The 22,464-nt window shown below is 43.7% G+C and overlaps 1 protein-coding gene across 2 annotated transcripts in view; it reads left to right on the forward strand.

Moving 5' to 3' along the window:
* The first annotated feature begins 426 nt into the window (after positions 1 to 426).
* Positions 427 to 22,464, forward strand: part of myh9b (myosin, heavy chain 9b, non-muscle) — a 101,091-nt gene continuing 79,053 nt past the window's right edge. For both annotated transcript variants that reach the window (XM_084329611.1, XM_084329612.1), the window contains exon 1: positions 427 to 649. The gene's annotated coding sequence lies outside the window, so the exon portion shown is untranslated. The remainder of the gene's footprint in view (positions 650 to 22,464) is intronic.

The following is a 22,464-nucleotide window of genomic DNA, read 5'->3' on the forward strand; positions in this document are numbered from 1 at the left end:
TATTCCTTCTCTCTTCTGCAGACGGGAGAAACCAGACTAGGCCGTAATGACACATGGGGATATAACCTGCGTGATGCGGCCCATCCTGAAAAGGACTGGTACTTATATGGTCATAAAAATCCTTACTATGCACATACTTCTCTCATTAAACACAGCCTTATCTGTGCCCCCCCCCCCTTTCCCCTCCTCGCAACTATTTCAAGTTCGGAGTTTTTTCTCTGCCCAGTGGCACTCACCCGTCACCGCCCTCACCGCGACGCGATTGGTCCAAAGTGTTGGGCTTTTCAAAGCCCTGGCTGCTGACAGGCCGAGAGGCCGAGGGGGGGCGGGTACATCCTACCGAAGACCCGCCTCCCCCCGGACCGCACCCCGGCTGGCTGACGCGACGCAAAGGGCGAATTGACGTTAACTAGTTCTGTGGAAGAAGAGGGAGGGAAAAAAGAAAGGGAGGAGGAGAAAAAAAGAGAAAGAGTGGCCGAGGGAGAAGAGAAAGAGAGGGAGAGGAAGCGAGCACTGCAGTTTGGTCCGAGTTCTTTGCGAAGCTGCTGCTCGACTGGAAAGGAGTTTGTTTAACGTGAAACACGGACACCGACTGAGCCACCGGTTGTCGTCGTTAGCCACAACAAGGCGTCCTGCATCTGAGAAGCAGGTAATATTCCAGCTCTCAATCTCGCTTTTATGTATTTCCTTTCATGCAATCATCATCATCAAGTGTAGTGAACCAGGAAGGACGGGGAACTGCGAATTCATCATCACCTCATTCATTGGGGTGGGACCTCCTCAATAACCCAGACAGACAGCCAGACTCTTTTAAACTTTACACACCGTGCGCATGTGCGTGTTTTAGTCTCGAAGGTTTTTAGTGGGAGTCTCTCTCGTTGTGGCCTCGACGCGGTGTTGTTTACTGTAACTTGCTGTCTCAAATGCAGCCTACATGGCGACACAATGTGGACAATGTGGCCGGGGAGCTAAGCTACCTACCGCCGCTCCACACAGACCGGAAGTGATCCGCCGCTTGAATGAGTTGCAGAAAAGGCCGGGGGGCGGGGGGGGGGGGGGTGAGACCTCAGGACACGGGGCGACCAGATGAGACGGGATTCGAACTTTAGTCTGTTGCGGTTGAACTTTCTTTTCATTCTGTAATAGTTCAGACTAGCTGGCTCTCTCTCCTCGCTGTGTGTGTGGTCACCCAGCCAGGCCGCCTGGCAGACAAACAAGGGGGAGGTTTTCCACACGATTACGTCACTTTTTCATTTGTAGAGAGTCTCAGAACTGTCCACGACTGACCAATTTACGTCACTAACAGTCTCCTGGCGTAGCCCCCCCCCATAGCCCTACATAACATTCTTTACCCACAGCCATCCCAGAAACCATCTCAGGATTTTAATTTGGCCTAATACAATTCCAGACCATGCTTGAATCATTTTAGACTATTTATACATTTAGATTTGCCGTAATTGGTGGTCTCTCATATGATACCTCCTGCCATCATGTGTCTATACTAAAGTAATTCCATGTCTGTAGTGTTAGACGGATTTACTGTTTTTAAAATATCTGACCAACATTTAGGCTAACTTAAACTTCTGTGTCTTTATCAACGATAGATGATAGTTGTGTGGCTATAAGGTAATTCATTGAGGCAATGGGATGCATATACTTTTATTTTGAATAGTTGTTTATTTACATAGTCCTGCCTATTTAAAGTTTTTGTTCAGAGTGTAGCGCCTGCTGGGAACTCCATACACTGTTAAATGTATTGTTTTATGAGTTATATTAACCATATGTTTTATGAGTTATATTAACCATATGTTCATTTAAAAGACTGCTGTTAGGGTTTGTTACTGTAAATTGTCAAACATTTTCACATTTACTGCTCAGTCTAACCCTACATGTCAGTTTGCTTTTATTTAACTTGCAATTGTTTAGGACCGTGAGATTATAGATCATTGAGGTTGTTGTTGGAAAGGAAACGGGCTCGTGGGAATGTGCACACGCCCTTCACATTTAGATCGTTGCAGCCTGTGGTACTCGGAACTTACAGTAAATTACGTATGAACTGCTCTGCAACGGTTTGGGCGCTGGAACTCTCAACAGGCATTCTTTTGGCCACAGGCGCGGGGCCTGCAGTGCACGTCTGCTCCTTATTGTAGCACCTATAGTCTCGGAGCGAGTGGGACCAGCACCTTTTTCTTTTTATAAGCTCTCTTGTAATGATTGAAACCACTCCCATGTAACCCAAGTGGCTCGTTTCTGCCGAACAATCATTAAACTTCCAGCAGAGATGGAGCATATTACACAGCCAAAAAACACAGTCTGCACAGTGTGGTTTGGTCAGTTTAAACTATTAAGTACACAAATGCCATTGACTATGATCTGGCATGCTTTTTGCGTCTGGCTTTTCCCCCTCAGACGATTCAATTGGGTCAGTTTGGTCCTAGACGACCACAAGTTAGTCAATTAGTCATAAAAAAAAATGATGACACCCTCTCTTGTCCTAGAGCCCAGCAGTATGAGCTGGCAGCAGGCTGGTTGTGCTTGGTGTAACTCATGCACACATCGTCTGTGTGAGTCAGGGAGTCATCTAGTTAGGTTGCAAGGCAGTAGAAGAATAACCTGAACAGCAAGGGCACTTCAGAGCAAGTTCCAAAGAAGATAATGTCTCATCCTGTTTGTGACGCTTCATGAACCGTGAATCAAAACTCCGGCGGCGTCTGGTAGAAAACTCATCCTCTGTAGGCAATTTCTTCAGTCTCTGTGGTGTTCCGTCACCCCCTGCACAGCCTCACTGCATTCCTCCACTGCTTTTTCAATAACCAGTCATATTGACATCCTCCAGGGGGTACTATACTGCATGCCGGTCAAAATGAAATGCAGACCCTTTTAATGGGGACAATGGCAAGGAAGCAGGCACGCAACAAGGCCTTTAAATCTGCTTGAAATGACACACAGTACAGGTGAACACGCCTGTGGTTATTTTGGTTTCATTGGATAATGTTTAGTAGACGTCTACACTGAGGCGCATAACATTGGAGCTCTGTTGCCCTTTGTTGAAAATGAGAAGGTAACTTTGGCGGGGGGGGGAGGGGTGACGCAGAGGGCTGGAAGCTAAACCAATATGAAGGTGTGACATCATGGATCCATGCAGAGGTATGGATTTTCGCTATACGATGTAAGTTGATCTAAACAAATTTTGGAATAAGAAATTGGGGTTCAAATATACCCTTTTTGGAAGGAAAAAAACAGTGACAAGTATTATGAAAGAAAAAAAAGACAGAAATTGAGATGCCTTCAAAACTAAAACATGATGTATTTTTGACTATCTCTGGTACATGGGGCCCTTTAACTAGATGGGTCAGCCCTATAGTCCAGCATTAGCCTAAACAAAACCCAGGCTAATGGCAACAGACTGTAGAAGCTCAGAGCATTTTTTGTATCGACTGCCAGCCGCACCCTCCACCACCCTAAATAAACAATCTAGCCTATCTATATACTTGCAACTGGTAAGGCCTAGATACAGACGGAAATGAAGACTAGAGCAAATGTCTGCTCTTTTGGAGGCTCGGGGGGGGAATCGGCTTTATTAAGTAGTAGCCAGTTTCCCCATTATAATTTGGCAGTATTTGCCAGCGTAGGCCCTTGACAATGGATGGGCAGATGCATGTCCTAGATATTTCCAGGCTCAAGTCAGCTGAGATGCTATCATCCAGGAGAGAGCGTCTCTGTGGAAGGAGCATGCTGCGAGGATCGGGTTAGTCACACAGGCGAGCTGATGCCATAGCTCCGTACGCCATGCTTGCCCTTAAAGGGATGCTCTTGGCCATAGCTGTGTGTAATCCATCTGTACAGACGCCCACTTATCTTTACCTCCCTAACGGGAGCTGGTGAAGTCACCCTCGTCTTGTTGATTCAGATATTGATCAAACACGAGGCGTCGGCAGCACACGAACATTCTGCGCCGTCTCGTCTTTGGGTCGAGTCATAATTGCGTTGACACAGGCTTGTCTGTCGACTCTTATAATTGCGTTAATGCTTTAGTGACATAATGTCTTATTTTGATCGCTTCAAATTTCTTGCCACATCTACTTGTCGTGTGACATGGTGGTGTATTTTTGGAGGATGTGAATGACCTGCTTGTATTGGGCAGGGCCTGGTTGAGTTGACAGGGCCCTGGATCGGTTTGGCCAAAACGTCTGCCGCTTGCTCCGCTTCTCCCCACACCGCTGTTGACCTCCGTTCCGTTTATTTTTAGTCTCCTGTCTCTGTCCTCAGCTTGTCTCGGTGTCTCCTGAGTCCTGTGGGAGAATCCTCCCGGATCAATGAAGGTAGACCGTCGGGTAGACTTGGTTAAACAAAGGTTTATTCAGAGTAAATATATTATAGCTGGATGACTCAACCAGGACACCAGCTGGTGTGTCTCTAGGTGAGCTCACGAGTCCACTCAGGCGTGGCTCTTTATCGGGTGAGAGGGGTATTCCAGGTAAGCTTGGCCTAGGTTGGGATTGGAGGAGGCTAGGGTGAATCAGAGGGGAGGAGGAGGGGTAAGGAAGGGGTGGTTGAAGGTGGGAGACGGAAGCTTACTGGGATGGGGGCGAAGGTTGCTGGGTGATTGTTTGAGGGGGGGGTCTGGGGACTATTCCCTCACCCCCCCCCCCACCCGTGTTCTTTCCTCTACACCCCCCCCCCCCCCCCCACAGTGCACACCTGTATGTAACAATACCAGGAAATTGCTGCTCCATGACGGTCTAAACAAACAAACACATTCTCAATACTTTTCTGGGACGACCTTCCTTGATGAGGTCGATTGGAAATTTTCACAGCAGCCATTTTGACTAGAGTTGAGCAATTTGTGGGAGGGGGGGGGGGTGTCTACTTGTGATTATGACAGAAATTGCAATATGATATTAGAAGGAATGATCATTATTTCCATCGCAAAACATATTTGGATGTTAATTATCTTTGATAGGATCGGTATCAAATATGCGTTACGTCTGTAGAATGGGACACCTCTGCAGTGTCTGCACCACGCCACCACCACAGTACTTCATTTAGAATGGGGCTTGACACTCATTTCACCTTTACAAACAGTGGACACCCTGCAATTTGAATATTGCGCTAGGCCATTTTGATGAATTGTTCACGCATCACAGCAGGGTAAACGCATAGATTAAACAGGCAGTTGACTCAACCATCTGGATAGCTAGCTCTCCAGGTAAGGCTGGACCATATGAGAGAAATTCATACCACGATAATCCTCTGGATTTTTGGCTCTATAGGCTATATCACAATTGTTCATGTATGCAATATCACTATGATCAATACGTTAATATATTGAATTATCGCAGAACCCTAACATGGGTGTAACTCTTAGGCTAATTCTGGCTTCCATTTAGGTGTACCAAAACCACTCCAGTGAGCCAGCATCCACCATACCAGGGCCCTGGTACCTAATTCTAACCATAATGAATGTTATTAATAACTTAGAAGGGTAAACTTAATTAAGTTACTAGTTATCACGTGTCAAAATGGTCTTATTTGGAATGATTGGCTGTGTGGCTTCTTAAATTACACTGACTGCTATTTGCACTCTGAGTCTTAACCCTTTCACTACCACACTACAGACTGTTAACCCTTTCACTACCAGTGTGGTAGTGAAAGGGTTAACACAAAAGATGATGTCATGCCTTACCATGGCAGCCTGCATTCTTAATGATGTCACTTCCTGCCAGGCCTCGTCTATAAAAAAGGAGAAACTCTTGATTGGCTGCCTGTCTGAATTTCCTCCCTGTGGGGGAAAGTTGTTTCTTTTGTTGGAGTCGGTTATTCTAGCTTGGCAATACTTTTAGTAGGATTATTATATGCTACTGTGTATTTGCCTCTGCCATGTATAGTGTCATGTATCATTCTGCCTTATTTAGTAACATCTTGTCATAGGCAACTATGTTATGTAACCCATAATGGAATGGCATAGTATTCTAATGCAAATATATATTTTTTTAAATAGTGTTTAATGAACTAAAGTTTATACACCAGAGAAGAAAGCCATGTTGTGTGGTTGCTAGGTGATGTAAAACATCCTTGTAATGCATGTCAGAAAATAGACTTTGTCCAGAGTGGGTGTGTGACCTGAACACCTGCAGTAGTCTTGACGATTACGCAACTCATCCAACTCAAACACTTTCAGACACTGTCACAGTGAACTTTGAAACAGGCAGAGTACTGATGACGCACTCCTTGACTCCAAATTAGGGCAGAATATCCATAGAAATGTTATCTCTTTTTTTGGTACACTACAGACCCCCCCCCCCCCCCCCCCCCCCACACACACAAAAAATTCTATCCAAGAAGCTAGATGGACACCAGATGGCCTCTTTCGCTGAGATCAGCATATTGTTGTTGGGAGGTTTGCACGTTGCATTAATCGATGAAGATCCAAATTGATAGCCTACTTGCAGTCAGCTAGTGGGTCGTCTTCATGCAGGCATGGATTCAAAGGGAGTGGCCTCTGTGTGGGTGGACAGATAAGATAGTGAGATAAGAGGTGATCTGGTCCAGGGGCCTGAGAAGGGAAAGCAGGCGAGGGATCAGCAGCACAGATGTATTTCTACTGGCTGCTGTTGCAGATGAAGGCAATTTATCAACAAAGCAGGCCTCACTATGCTGCTAAGGGGGATTTTAAATTAGCTAAGTTTGAGGTAATTGACTGCTTGACTGCAGCCTATCGGGAGAGGTGCAGTTCAACTCTCTTCTGCATTCTTTCACAGCCGTTAAAGGCTTATGTAACCACTGCCTAATATCCACTTTGACTCATTCAGCCTACGGGCAAATTGGTGCCATATTTACTGGGCTGGTGTCCCGTGTAAAGTAGGCAAACTGTAGAGCAATCAGTAGTAGAGCTATCAGCTATGTCATATCTAGAGCTGTTCCGATACCATTTTTTCATTTCCGATCCGATACCGATACCTGAGTTTTGGGTATCGGCCGATACCGATACTAATCCGATACCAGTGCCAAAAAAAAAAATAATAATTTTTTTTTTTTTTTTTTTTTTTATACAGCTAGACACTACTACATATACTGTTGTTTTTTTTACAGTATACTACTAACCCTGTGATATGATTGCCATCATTGTTGTATGGCCTGGCTCAGTTAAACCCTTTGTAAAACATGAACAAATACATACAGAGAATGAATGACATGATAGAACTTTCTTTTATTATCAAGTTTGACAGTCAGTCATAAATGAACAAGCATGTTAGCACTTAGCACGTGATAAGTTGCGAGTTGCGACCATGTACCCGTATGTGCCAGGGACACTTTTGTGGACAAACCGACTGACGGAGCTATAGAGCTGCGGTCGCAGCTAAAAAGAACATAAATAAATAGGAATAACAATTCCTTTAAAAAACTGTTAAAGTGCAGCCACAATTTTGTAAAATAAGATTTAAATAGTACAGTAAAACAGTAGTGCTACATCAACTTAAAAACAAAACGTTCAAAATAAACTAATTACAATTACAGTGTAAAATAAATTTCCCTCACGTCAATAACAGTCTGGTTGGGGTCAGTTATCCTCACCTCCTCAATAACAGTCTGATCAGTCATCCTCACCTCCTCAATAACAGTCTGATCAGTCATCCTCACCTCCTCAATAACAGTCTGATCAGTCATCCTCACCTCCTCAATAACAGTCTGATCAGTAATCCTCACCTCCTCAATAACAGACAGTCTGGTTAAGAAAAGAGCAGCAGTTACACACAGTAAACAAAAAATAAGTTCACATCGAGTAGGAACTGAGTGAGTATTGCTCACAATTTAAAATTTCAAGAGCAATTTCTCTTTTATACTAACAGTGTACAACATCAATAACAGTCTGGTTGGGGGTCATTCTCACCTCCTCAATTAACAGTCTGGTTAATAAAAGAGCAGCAGTTAAACAGTAAAAAAAAAAATAAGTTCACATTGCTCACAAACTTCAAGAGCAATGGCTCTTTTATAGTAACAGTATAAAACAGTAGTGCAACATCAACAACAGTCTGGTTGGGGGTCATTCTCACCTCCTCAATAACAGTCTGGTTAAAAAAAATAGCAGCAGTTAAATCAAATCAAATCAAATGTGCAGCAGTTACACAGTAAAATAAAAATAAGTTCACATTGCACTTGAACTGAGTATTGCAATGCTCAGTGTTGCTCACTATTTTAATTTCAAGAGCAATGGCAGGTTCTTCTTCAAGAAGATGAGCATTTCTGCTCTCTCTCCTCCTAGCCTGTTCCTCTTTGCATCTACAATGTTGGAGGCTGTGCTGAACAGTCTCTCGCTATCCACACTGGTACTAGGAGCACAGAGAAATTTTGCAGCAGTTGCAGCCAGGGTGGGAAACCGAAGTTGGTTGCCTCCCCAGCAGGGGAGGAAACTAACTTTTTGGCTTACCAGCCAACTGGCGAGTATCTGATTTTTTTTACCAGCCAAACTGATTTTTTACCAGACAAAAAAAATCGCTAATTGTGATAATTACTTCTTTGTATGTCAAGCCGCGTCAATGTTGTGTATGCATCTGGGTAGGCACACTGTGCCTTTAAGACAGCACGGTGGTCTTACGACAGTGCTGTGAAGTACCGTCAAGTGTTGCGGTAACGTCAGTTGGGTTGGTGTGCTGTTGTGCACAGTGCACTGGTTGAGCTAGCCCCTTTTGTGACTGCGATGTGCAAGCCAGGGGCTTTTGAGCATGAAATAAAATGTCTAACCTTACGTCGTAGTCCGGTGCTTTTTTGGAAACATTATAGTCATAACAGATACACCTAGCTGGCTGCTTTGAGCACACGGGGCTAACGTTAGCTAGCAAGCAGCTATAGCTAAAACGCTAACTAGAAGCTAACCACTGTATACAGTTCCAGTAGACTAACATTACACCTCTGTGATTTAAATGTGTCCTTAGTAACTTATACTCGAGGGTTGTACTAGGGTTGGATGCAGTTCCCCGTTGGTCAGTCTGTCTGTTTTCCATCTTCTGCTGTGTTTAACGTTATCTGTTTGCGAGTGCTCCTGATGGCTAGCCTAGTACCGCGGGACTTTTATTATTATATGTACGCGGGTTGGCCAGTACTGCGCAAACGTTTATTAAACATTATATGTCCGCGGGTGGTCTTGTGCAGTGCTCTCGTGGCACTGTCAACTAAAGCGAACACTCAGAAGACGCGCACCGTTTGCCAGTGCAGTGATTGCAGAATGTTTTATTTTTTTGTATACTCGCCAGCAGGGGAGGAAACTAACTTTTTGGCTTACCAGCCAACTGGCGGGTATCTGATTTTTTTTACCAGCCAAACGTAAAAAATACTAGCATTTGGCCAGTAAAGTGGCCTAATTTCCTCCCCTGCTCCCCAGTATTGGAATGGGCTGTCTGAGCGCGGGATAGTTTGCTCTGTCAAATATGTCTGTATTTGAAGTTGAACCTGTGTGCTTGAGCTAGTACTTGCCCTGCCCCCACGTTCATCATCATGCTCCTGCAGGATCTCCTCAAACAGGCCCTTGAAGCTGCTGCTTGGCTGTGCCTCCATACGTGGGGCCTTTTCCACTGGCTCTGCTGCCTCAGCTGTGGTCCTCCTCGTCCTCAGTGACGCCTCCATCTTGTCAACCTCTTGGTTCAGTGCCTCCTTTGCATGCTGGATGCTGCCTGCACTTGTGAAGTATCTGAAATAATATAAAAACATAATTAATAATTAAATAAATGTCAAAAATAAACAACAACCTCCTCCAGTAGCTCTTGATGGTGACACATAGGTTAATGCGCTAGTAAATAAATAGTAATGTATATGAATGATGCATGTGCATAAAATAATAACAATGCAATGTCTATTACCTAGAACACCATTTCTAAGTTTTACTTTTGTTTATAATATTTACAATTGTTTGTTTTCTAAATGTAGACTAGGATTATTGTTGTTATTGTATAGAGTAGACTATGATGCAACATTTTTATATGTTGTTGTTTGTGTAGCCTACAGTGAATCTAAAACATGGCCAGTGTATGGACATAGATGTGATTCAAACAACAATAACACTTGTCTTTATTTAAACACTGGAGCGCAAGTCTGGAAGGGTCTGCTATGACATCACAACGTTCCAGAACGTTCTAGCCTGTTCTAAGTTACTAACCGGTGCTACTATGACATCATACTGAAGCTTAACTTGAATTACACTAGGACACAGCTGCAGTTACACAAATGTCATGTTTCATACTTAGCTAGCAAGTTTTCTAGCCTAGCCAAAATATAGCCCTGTTACTACTTGTGTTATTTAAATATTCATATTTACATCCACATTCATTTCTAACACAAGAACTATTATATTTAATAAGCATACTATTAGACATACCTGTCTTTGAAACGCGGGTCCAGGAGAGTGGCAACTGCATATAATGGCTCATCCTCTATGGTTCGGAATCTTTTGTTGGCAGCCGCTAGAAGGGTAGTTTTCATTGTTTTTATACCGGTGTCCTCCGGGTTCTCCCGAGCAAGCAGCCTTTTCAGCACTGTGACAGAGGGGATCACTTCAGCTGCAGAGGAGGTGGAGGAGCAAACCTGTCTCGTCAGCTCTTCAAATGGAGCCAGAACAGCGATGGTTTTCTCCAGCAATGCCCACTGGTTGGCTGTCAGGGTCGCTGGCAGGTCGTAGTCAGCTACATACGATGAAATAGACCGCTTCTGCTCCAGTAGACTCTGGGCCATATAGAACGTGCTGTTCCACCTCGTCGCTACGTCTTGGTGCAGACGTTTGGTGGGCACTTGGAGGTCTTTCTGGATGTCCTCCAGGCGTGTAGTAGCCAGTGGCGAATGTTTAAAATGCCCAACTATTTTCCTACTATTTGCCAGCGCATCGCTCACACTTCGCTGGGATAGTAACCCTTCATGCACCACCAGCTGGATCGAGTGGGCAAAGCATCCCAAGCTTGACACGTCCAGCTCGTCCATCGCTTTCTTCATGTTGCTTGCGTTGTCGCGCAAAACAACATGAACGTTGGACTTGGGGATGTTCCATTTGGCCAACATCCCTTCAATTGTTTCAGCAATTGCAGTGCCAGTGTGTGACCCACGGAATTCATTAGCTTGCAGCACCGCACTTTTAAGAGCAAAACTTGTCGAAGCCGTGTCCACCCAGTGTGCGGTTAAGCTGAGCAAAGACATTGGGCACACGTCGGAGCTCCAAATGTCAGTTGTGAAACTAATAGCATGAACGTCTTTTAGCGTTGCTGAAATGTGTTCCCTCACCGTCTCGTATAGTTTGGGGAGGGCAGTTTCAGAGATATATTTGCGACCTGGCAAATTGTACCGTGGCTCAATGTTCCATTAAGCGGCGAAATCCCACATTTTCAACGACCGACAGGGGTTGGTCGTCCAGAACAATAAATTCAATGAGTTTGTCGGTTATCATTGTCGCTTTTGGGCTGTCTTTTTGGTACTTTTCACGTCGCTGGAATGCGGTTACCAGCGTTTGTTGCTGCAGCTCTTCACTTTTTTTCCCCTTTGTTTTGATGAACTCCGCATGCTCGTTCGCGTGATGAGTCTTCAAATGCTTGATTAAATTGCTCGTATTGAATTTGGCAACACTTGTGCCACCCCTCGAAACTAAAGTCTTGCATATTTTACACGTTGCCGTTTTAGTGGTGGGGTTTTCCAGTGTAAAATATTCCCAAATGACTGACATTTTTCTAACTTCTCATGTTACACACCGCTAGCGCCGCTCGTGTTTCTAGCTTCTCATGTTACACACCGCTAGCGCCGCTCGTGTTGTTTACCTGTGAAAAAAAAAAAAAAAAAAAGCTGCGCGTCATGGGATCGGAGGCTAGAATTTACGTGTACTCGCCGATACCGATACTACCATTTTAGCCAGTATCAGCGGCATTTCCGATATCGGTATCGGCACAACTCTAGTCATATCTTATCAGAATGCCCTTAAAGTTGGTGTCATCACTGACCATAACGCACTCTCACTGTCCTGGGGGGGGGGGTTCTTATTGAACTGCCCTCCTGATGGTCTTCTCCATGTTTATCCTGTTTTGTGGAGTTTTTCCTTAACTCATCCAGCGGCATCGCTTAATGAGCCAGGGGGCGCTAGAATGCCATCGCTTTAATCAATGGGGAGACTGCGAGATTTGCGAGTGCTTAAAATACATCTTATATTATAGTTATGGGTCTAATACCGTCGATTGTCAGTGAGTTGCTTCCAGTCAACATGCACAAAACGGATTGTTTTTTCATCCGTACATTTCCGTTTTATACCGTTTTGAATAAGAGTATAGTTTTGGAGATTCTTAGTAATCCCAGGAAAATATACGATAATAGCGTTTTAGTGGAATACACTAAACACACGTTGTAATTTTTCGCCTGATTATCGAATCTTCCTGAAATCAACGCTAGATTATCATTATCCTTCCTCGTGCATACATGAAATGGCCCTCGTAGCGCGGCGCTCCCCCCACCTCCTGCACCCAACGGTAAATCGGGTGTAAGTTGTAAATGCTAGTCCTGCCGGAGTATTTAAACCCCGCCCGCACGGCTCAGATCGGCCCAGAAAATAAACTATTTTTTTGCGAGCTCAGACCCATTCCCAATGATAACATCAGGCTGGATGGATGAAAATGAATGGATATAGCTAATAAAAGAAATGACGATTAAACCCTGACTTTTCTTGTGATTGGCGCTGAACGGTTGGCGAGTTAACCTGACTTTTTCCATGATAGGCGCTGAATGAGTTAAGGTCAGGAGGTGTTTGTTGAGACATGTATTCTGATACTGACATTATATACACAACTACATTTGAGTGCACTCTAATCTCCCAATGAAGTGACCTAGACTAGTAGTGACCTTCCTGCGGGAAGCAATGGTTGTGATTGGAGGATGGATAAAAGAGGGCTAGCTTTGACATGGGTGATATAGGTGGTGTGAAATGGGTCATTGTGCAGAAAGCTGTAGGCTAAGTTTAGCTGCTTGAATTAGATCTTTTTAGGTGCCTTAGAATCTTTTTAGTGCAAAGTATCTAAACTGGAGCAGTGAGCAGCCATATCCGGGGACCAACTCCAGTTTTAATGCCAGTGGCACTTGGTCGGGATCAGTGGCAGGACTATGTGTCTCTAGCATGCATGTCTTTTAATATGGTGGTTGGCATTGGCTTGTTGGCTTCTACTTAATACTTGAAATTGGAAACTGCTTGGGCCAAGGCATCTCTCCCTAGGAATGTGAAGTGATGGAAAAGGATGAAGATCTGTCTGCTTTGTGGGTTCTTTTCCAGAGTCGACTTCATTTACCGCTTGGTCTGCAGGGCTGCTCAGCGGGTGCTCCAGAGAACCACCACCTCTCTCTCCTCACAAGAATTCACACAAGTTCCCAATCCCAAAATGGTTAAATAGTTTTCCCTCTTTGTCATTTCCTTTTCTCTCCCTCGGTCTCGTCTCTCACACACACACACACTCTCTTTCTCCTCTGTCTTTCTCCCTTGTCTCCTGCGTTCCGTCTTTCTATACGTTTCCTGTGTTACTCACACACTCTGTCTCTCTCCTCAACTCTCGCTCCCTCACTATTCTCATAGGAGACTAAATGAGTGTCTAATATTGACCCCTCCCTGTTAGGGCTGCAACTAATGACTATTTTGGTAGTCGACTAATCGGAAAAAAGACTGAAGACAGAGCAGAGGAACAGATTGGACATTGAGCATGACCTGCTTTGTCTACCATCACCCCAGACTTTGAGACTCTTGTCAGGACCAAACAACATCCCCAGTTATCCCATTAGTTCCCCCAAACTTACTGTCTGTCTGTTTATGTTAAGCTAAGAAGTTTTCAGCTGGACCAGAGCTGAGAAGCCACTTTCACAAAGATAGGTAGTGCAAAAAAATAATAATAAAAAAAAAAATTACGACTAATCAACGCAACAATTCCTCGTCGACGATTTTTTATAATTGACGTTGTCGACCAATCGTTGCAGCCCTGAATGTGTACACAGTGTTATGTTGCTATCATGTCCGTTAGTCAACACAACGACATACGCTACTGCATCAACGTTATGATTAACAAAGCAAGGCATTCGTTTTGTTGCATTAACGTTGTATTACTATTGCTATCGCTAAATCTAGGTGTTCTAAAATCTATTGCTATTGGTAAGACCATAATAAGTTAGTGCCTCGGAAAACGCTCGCATATCGCAATCAGAGCCCTGATCGCAATGGCCGACTTGCGGACGGCCACCGGTAGGGATGGGTATCGTTAGGATTTTATCGATACTACTACTCTTATCGATACTGCTTAACGGTTCGGTACTTTATCGATACTCTTATCGGTTCTTTTTGGTTCTTTTTTTGCAAGAAAAAAAGACAATTAATTAAGAACAGAATCAACATTGCTTTATTATTTATAAATACAACTTTATAAATAAGTATTATAAATAAATATAATTTCTTCAGCAACAGCAATGTTCTTTTATATAACTTTATAAATAAATATAATAAATTAATATAATTTCTTCAGCAACAGCAGCAACAATGTTTTAAATGTGTCTGACTCTGAATTATAGACTTTTTATAATAAACAACAAATGCTAACAGAACTGTGACACTCGTTCACCCTATCCTCTGTCATCCTTCCTCTAGCTGCTAGGGAGAAAGGACTTTGGGTGGTGGAGGGAGGTAGAGGGAGGATGACGTGTGGTGGCCCTGGGCTCACTGGCCTGGGACATAGTGGCTGACGCCTCAGCTTGACGATCTATAAAAAGTTTAGATTGTAGTATTTGTAGCTAAACAATTGTTTTGTTTATTAGCCTATTTGTAATAATTCGTTATTAGCCTAGGCAACTCCGTATCTTGGCTTACGGTTACGGCTGCAGTGGATGCAGATGGAACACTGCGCGCAAGGCAGTCGAATACGCGCATTTCTGCACACTAATATCATGTTTTGCCAACAGATGTTTTGATAAATTGATTTGCTCGTATTGCCACCCTTACTGGCAAATGTTTTGTTGCACTTGTGGCAACGTGCATTGTCGGCATTGACCCTTGTAAAGTATATCCATACTTTAGAACGCTTCGCTCTATCCGCCATGATCACGACTCAGTGCATGCAGAGCTGCTGTCTGTGTGCAGAGCGCTATAGCACGGGGCGTCGGGGACACTTTCATTAAGGAGTACCCGTATGTAGGACCCGTATGTCTATGTGTAGCACTAGCGAGCGACTCGCGAGGAGACTCGCTGGCTGCGGCTCGCTTCTCGTGCAGAGACAGAGAGAGGATCGTTCGCAACTTTTAAATAATAATAATAATAATAATTTCTCTAGAGTATCGATAGCAGTACCGAGGACGTCAGAGCTTATAAATACTCCGGTATTTTCTAATATAGTACCGGTTCCCGTTTAAAACCGGGGTCCGGGGGGCATCCCTAGCCACCGGTCCATAACCGCATTCTGTAGAATAATAAGTCTTTATTTGTCATGCAGATTAACATGCATGCGAGATGGGCGACCCACCCTAACACTATAACGTTGCGTGGCGCACAGTCTGTGACATCACGCTCGCTGCGACGATCCCATCTAGAAAGAAACTCATCTGTATTTTTGACTGTATTGAAAATCATACCGTCAGGATTTTTAAATACCCTGGTATACAGTCATACCGACCAAGCCTACTGGTTACCCTCTGTTGTTCCTCACTCTTCCCAATAGGCAACGAATGAGAACTTTGACCCTAGCGTTAAGCAGTCAGTGAGGGGTTAAGTGCTCGTTCACAACCACAATCAGTGGGGAGGGGTTGCCTTACGGCTATAGTTGACTAAAGTTCAACTTTCTGGAAGGAATTTAGGAATGCTGCTTATTTCGTTTCTTTTGGCAACCCCATGTGGCCACAACTGCTAGAGCAACTACCCCACCCCCTTCGAAAGACACTACTGATATTTGGGTGGGGGGGGGGGGTTGAGCCTAAACGGACAAGGGTGACGAGTGCTCTAGACTGGCCACTGCTTTTAAAGGAGCTCAGGACGAGAGCCGTGTACTGTTATTTACTAATAATGGTAATACCGGTAGTATTTTCTATTCCGTCAACGGTAAACTCCAGCCACTTGTTCTCATTGGCTCTGGTAGCACAGATTTACTGTAAATGCCCAGATACCCTTTACCCTCTGCTCTGTTAAGACGATGACTGATCAAGACTCCTGGCTTTTCAAGCAACTCGGCACATCCTGAGCAGGAGTGGGAGTTACTGAGCTGGAACGGAATGAGGGAGAGGAGAGACTGTGTGGCTGGTTGCCTTCGGATTGATGAAGAGCAAGGCGAGCAGCTCTCTTTACCAGGGTCTGAGTGGGACAGGAGGGCTAGTCAACCCTGGGCGAGCAGCTCTCTTTACCAGGGTCTGAGTGGGACAGGAGGGCTAGTCAACCCTGGGCGAGCAGCTCTCTTTACCAGGGTCTGAGTGGGACAGGAGGGTAAGTCAACGGACCCTGGGCGTTTCCCACACTAGGCCTTGCAGCTGCATCACTTCCTGTCTTTGTACCACACTGCTCTGTGCCGATGAGCTTGGTTTCTAAAATGGGCAGACCCTCATCTTATTTGTCTCAATGGTTCCTCTTATTAAGCCGCTACTTTGACTGGATCTGGCTGTGGTTCCTAATGTTATTATGAGGGAATCTCTTTTAATGGCATTTCCAGTAGGGCATAACAAAAAATATTGTTTGTTTCCTGTTGGTTGTCAGTTAAGGCCATGGGTAGGTAGGGAATTTATTTTATTTAATTTCTTATTTTATTCTTTCCCACAGCGACTATGGATAGGGAATTTCTTTATTTAATTAAAATGTTCACAACAACATGGATGCATGTACTCTGCCAGGCCAGCATGTTTAATATCCATAATACTAAAGGGTTGACTAAGATTTCTATGTAACTTTATTCCTTAAAAAAAAAAAAAAACGTATTTTATTTCTTAACTCATAAAATATATTTGGTCGCACCTAAATCGGCAGGGTCGGTCGGCAACCGGAAACAAACTTTTTTTTTTTTTTTTTTTTAGGCCTAGGGCTCCACAAATTGCAGCAATTTGGACATGGGTTGATTTGGAGTTGACTCTGTCGCTTCTTGGCACAGTGTATTTAATTAATGAGTAACCCTTGTTCTTAACTAGACCAGCTGATCTCAGTGTCTGGCTCATAACAGAATACATGGTGTGTGTTTTGATAGCTGCATAGTGTTTAAGGCTGCGGTTACACCTTTCGTATCATCTTCGTATTGTTTTCTTATACGTATCGCCGCGACGTCATGCGCCTCGAGTCACACTTTCGTTTTTTTTTCGTTTTTGTCACCAGAGCACACTGATGTAGTACACTGCCAAAGCAGTAGGTGGCAGTAGGTGGCAAACATGAAGGCAATTTCAACCAATCAAAACGAATGTGCCAATACACTTCCTGGAAGCTCCAGCAAAGAAAATGTCAATAAGGCAGGCGCCTATGCCGCGCCACCATCTTGCCTATTTACTCAATGCAGCAATTCTTTTTTCAGCAAAGCCTAATAAAAGTGCAATAAACAAAACGGATACATTCACTGTGTGTTCTGCCTGTCATTTGTTGATGAAACAAAACTAACATCAACACAAGTGACCACCAAGAGCCGATAGTTTAGTCTAAAAAACGATCGGTAGCATTGTTAGCTGCATGCTAACGTCAATGGAGTATGCCATTATAACAATATAGCATTGTGGCTAGAAGCTAACGTTAGCTCACGCTACTTAGCCAGCACCAAAACTGATATCGCGAGCTATCAGTAGTTAGATAACATTAAACAAACAAACAAACAAACAAAGGTGAATAGATGACTGGGCCATTTTGTTTAATGCTTGTTAAGTTGAAAGAGGAACTCTGAGCTAACAGGGTCTGAATCCTGATAGCTCACGTTAGCCAGCTGCTCATGCAATCGGTAATGCTAGCAGAATGAATGGATGTAAACTTTATTTAACATATTGCATATGGGTACAATACAATACGGCTCAATACAAACAATTGTTAAGGGAATGCAGACTGTTGTAGCTTGGACTGGGGTCCTTATAACAATAACTTGACAACACATGGTAGCTGAAGCTATTTGGGACACTGAGCTCTGTCCCAAACACACACACTGTTGTCACCGGAAAGGCACGCAGATGGTATCTACTGCGCATGGGCGTTTTTGCAACAACTGCTCCGTGCTGACTACACGCTGTTGTCGACTCGTTTTTTTTGCGTATCTCCAAACGCAAACACAATTTTGCGTTTCAGCCGTATCCACAAAAAAACGCCAAAAAACGCATTTCTGTGTAGATAGGACATGAAACGTCGTCAAAAACGTATAAAAAAACGCCAGGAATACACTAGTCTAACCATAGCCTTAGAGAGGGCTATGGCGAGAGGTATAGCTATATGATCCCAGAGATGAGTCATAATTTTATCTCAATGCCACGTGTAGGTTGGTTCCATGTCTCACTAGATATGCAGAAAAAGGTATTCCAGCACACTTGGTTTTGCAGTATGAAAGAACACAATCCCATGACTGCAATGTAATGATTCAAGATTAAAATAGACATGCTTCACTTCTTCCCAGAAACCCTAGCCTATATACTAGTCTGGTCATCTCTTAAGAAATCCAATAGTTTCTATTGCAGATAGGCCTGCCGCGATAAGCAATAAATCGATTAATTGCCGCGATAATTAAAATGAATGCTATGATTTTGACGGGCGCGATTAATTGCTATTTGCGCGTTTGTTTTAATGAGGCGGACCCAGTGCCCCTTGTCAGTCACTGTCCGTGTTGGGAGGCGGGCCGCTGGCTTTACTACAGAGCACAGCACAGGAGCTCCGTGGGGCTAACGTTACCCCTCATTGTGTCTATTCTACTAGCATTAACGTTACTCATACAAACAGAGTAAACACAGTTTTCAATCAATCAATAACAACATTAACGAGACCCTCGTTGTGTCTATTCTGCTAACGCTAACGTTACCTCTCATTGTGTCTATTCTACAAGCGTTAACGTTAGCTAGGCTGTCTATGCTAACGTTAACATTAGGCTAACAAGCTGTAACGTTACCAGTCGCGTCTATTTGCTAACGTTAGCATTAGGTAATAACCGGTTTAAAATGGATGGTGACTACCTCACGTTGTGTCTATTCTACTAGCATTAACGTTACTCATACAAACAATCAATAGCGAGTTATATTGATCACGCTATGTACGATAGCCATGCTAAAACGCTAGCACAACATTAGCACCTAACCTAACAACAAGCCTTAACAAGTCAGCGATCTTTTTGCGAGACTAAACTCTCCGCTCGGTGGCAAATTGTGTTGATGTCGGTTTTGTTTAATCAATAAATGAGGCAGAATACACAGTGACTGTATCCTTTGTTTATTGCACTTGTGCCTGCTGCAAACATAATGATTATGAAATCCTAGAGACGCGTCTCTATTCTGACCAATCAGTGGTCTGCAGTGTTTCACGTGACTTTTCTGGTACCCAAAGTACCTGATAATCACAACAATACTTCCGGTCGGTGGGCTTCAAAATAAAAGTCTAAAACACAGGAAAAGACGGAGCGGTGGGCTTCAAAATAAATTTTGGGAAATAAATTTCTCAAAAAAAAATTCTCTAACCGGTCGCAATCATATCGCTTATCGCGATATTTTCGGGGGCAATTAATCGCCTAGCAAAATGTGTTATCGTGGCAGGCCTAATTGCAGACATCTTTGTTTGTGAACAGGTGATTGTAATCAAACGGCAGACTATCATTAAATGTAAACTGTGGCCAATGGGTTGTGGCAGTGGTTCAGTTGGGCACCCCAGAGCTTTGAAAATGGCCTCATTGTTGGATAACCACCTAAGATCTTTCTCACGCTTTTATTTTGAAAGTGAAATCACACCGATCTAAGTAAACTGTATACTTCATACTGTATAAAGTATGAGGGACTCGTACAGAAACAAGCATTTCATCCTAAAGTATATGACAAATGATAAACAAACTTGAAACTGTGCCTCGTCATACTTCCTTGTTTCTGGCTCACCTGGAAATAATGCATGTCGACATCTCTTTTAGTTCCTGACCGTATGAAAAACGTGTTCCCATTTTTTTTTTTATTCCCCCCCCCCCCCCCCTGCTTGGATAGCTAAAGGAGTGTCGGCTAGCTTAGCTAGCTCACTATCACATGTGGTATAACATATGATTTCGTGTGGCGGCAACCAAGCAACAGTGTTTGTTTACAACGTTTTGTGTGCAACACATTGTATTTAAATCTACAATTCATTCTCCACTTGAGATTTTTGTTCCACTAATAGTCTTTCATAGCCAGACCTTTCTCCACACTGTTAGCGCTGTGCCAGCATTCCACTAGACTAGTGGAACAACCATATAACTATATATAAGGGAACGTATTTAAAAATATATATATATAAAAAAATTGCAATTTCGCCCGGCCCCTCAAGGGTGGCGCGCCCCACAGTTTGGAAACCACTGAGATGTGGAATTGTGCCATATTGTATGGCAAAACATGAGAATACTATATATTTGCATCTCTTCCTACAATATACTACTGGAATCATTTCACTATATGGACACTAAAGGACATGTTAAACATTTTATAATAGAATATTTTGTCCATCTTTCAGTCCTGTGAGACACTTCCCTTCAATGAGTCTTATAGGGCATGTGTTGAAACTAGGGATGCACGATAATTATCGGGCCGATATCAGCAATTCCCAATAAACCCGATAACGTTATTGATAGCTCCGATAATATAATATATTTTTTGGTAAAAAAAATGCGTTGTGGGTGAATTGGGATGAAGGGCGTTTGTTTTTACTGTAGGCTCCTCACGTTTTGCCAGTACTGTGGTACGACTGAGGGTGTTTTACACAAATCCAGCGCTCCCTTTCTTGGCTGTGACGTAGCCACGTAAGTTTCTGAAGCAGCGCGGATGTAAACAAAGATGGCGTCAGTAGTGTGGGGAAAAAAGATCGCTTGCTATTTGTAACGAATGCAATGCAAAAGTTCCACGAGGAGGGAAAATGGCAACAACTTATAATACATCCAACCTAACAAGTCACCTGCAACATCACCACCGCTACGATGGTGTGTTAAAAGCCTACGACGACGAGCGAGCAGCTAAAGCTGCTGCAAATCTAGCCCCTTTAATGACTGTGATGCAACTTATTGCTCCGTAGTAGCCAGGTTAATTTGCACCACCAAGCACTGCTTAAAAGCTAGCGGCTTGAGCCCTTGGGTCATTTCTCTCAAACTTCTTTAATTTAGCAAACATCAATAGGTACAAGCGCCGCGGGTTCCTTTGTAGCTGGCTTTGGATTCACAGCAGCTTTAGCTGCTCGCGCTCGTCGTAGGCTTTTAACTAGGGATGCACCGAAAGATTTCGGCCGAAAATGGCAAATGGCCTTTCGGCTTTCGGCCAAGTTTTTTCACCGAAACAGAAACAACCTAACAACCTCGCGTGTTGTTGTGATGATTGTCGCGCTGTCGGGAGTCGCGCTGTTTCTATGTAAACTCTGCGCGCAACGCGTCCAATAAATGCGTCTTTAACATGCTTTTATATCCTTATTTACTATATGCCCGTCGCGGTTAATCACCGAGTGATCTAATATGCATATTATTCAGAGCGAGAGGGGGGGGGGATTGTTTCTCACATTGACGTTGTCTGTCTGTCACGTCTACTGTGCCGAGTCAAGCGAGCACATTCAGCTGGGGACTAGAAAGGTGCGCTCAGTAGAGCACAGATGTCCGCTGCGGCAGCCAGAGAAAAGATGGAATTAATGTACTGTATGCATTAGTGTTGTCAAAAATATCGAAGTATCGATACATATCGATACTGAATATTTAAAACGGCTTCGATACTCATTTCCCGAAATACCGATACTTTCTGCAGTATCGGTACCAGCTGGCGAGTGTTCTACAGCAAGTTGTTGACGCGCTGTTCCGCCTGCTCCGATTCCAGCCCTCCCCCTCACAGAGCAGTCTTCAGTTTGTATTTGTAAACAAGAGCTTTTAGCTGAAAATGATGGCAAATGCAGAGCCTCCGCAACTTGTGCTTGTGGATAAAGAAAACAGCAGAAGTGCTGTTTGGAGGTACTTCGGGTTTGAAGTAAACAACTAAGGACAAGCTAAAGCTTCCCCAATGCTATTTGCAAGCGGTGTTAAGAGCAGTGCCAGCGCGGATCTCCATAAAGAAATGAAAGGTTCGTGACAGCTGCTCTTTCAACGTCACTGACTGAAGCATTAAACCATTAACTCTAGTTTAATACATGATACGTTGTCTACTGATGGCGCATAATATCAACAGCTGATTCGTTGTAACGTTACAGCTACCAGCTAACGTTAGCTACTGCTAGCAGTTAGCTCCCTTAGCTTAGCTGGCCACCGTTATAATTACTGCATGGAAACGGAGTAACGTTAACGTGTAAACGTTATGTCG

This window comes from Notolepis coatsorum (genome assembly GCF_963971535.1).
Source record: "Notolepis coatsorum genome assembly, chromosome: 14".
NCBI lineage: Eukaryota > Metazoa > Chordata > Actinopteri > Aulopiformes > Paralepididae > Notolepis > Notolepis coatsorum.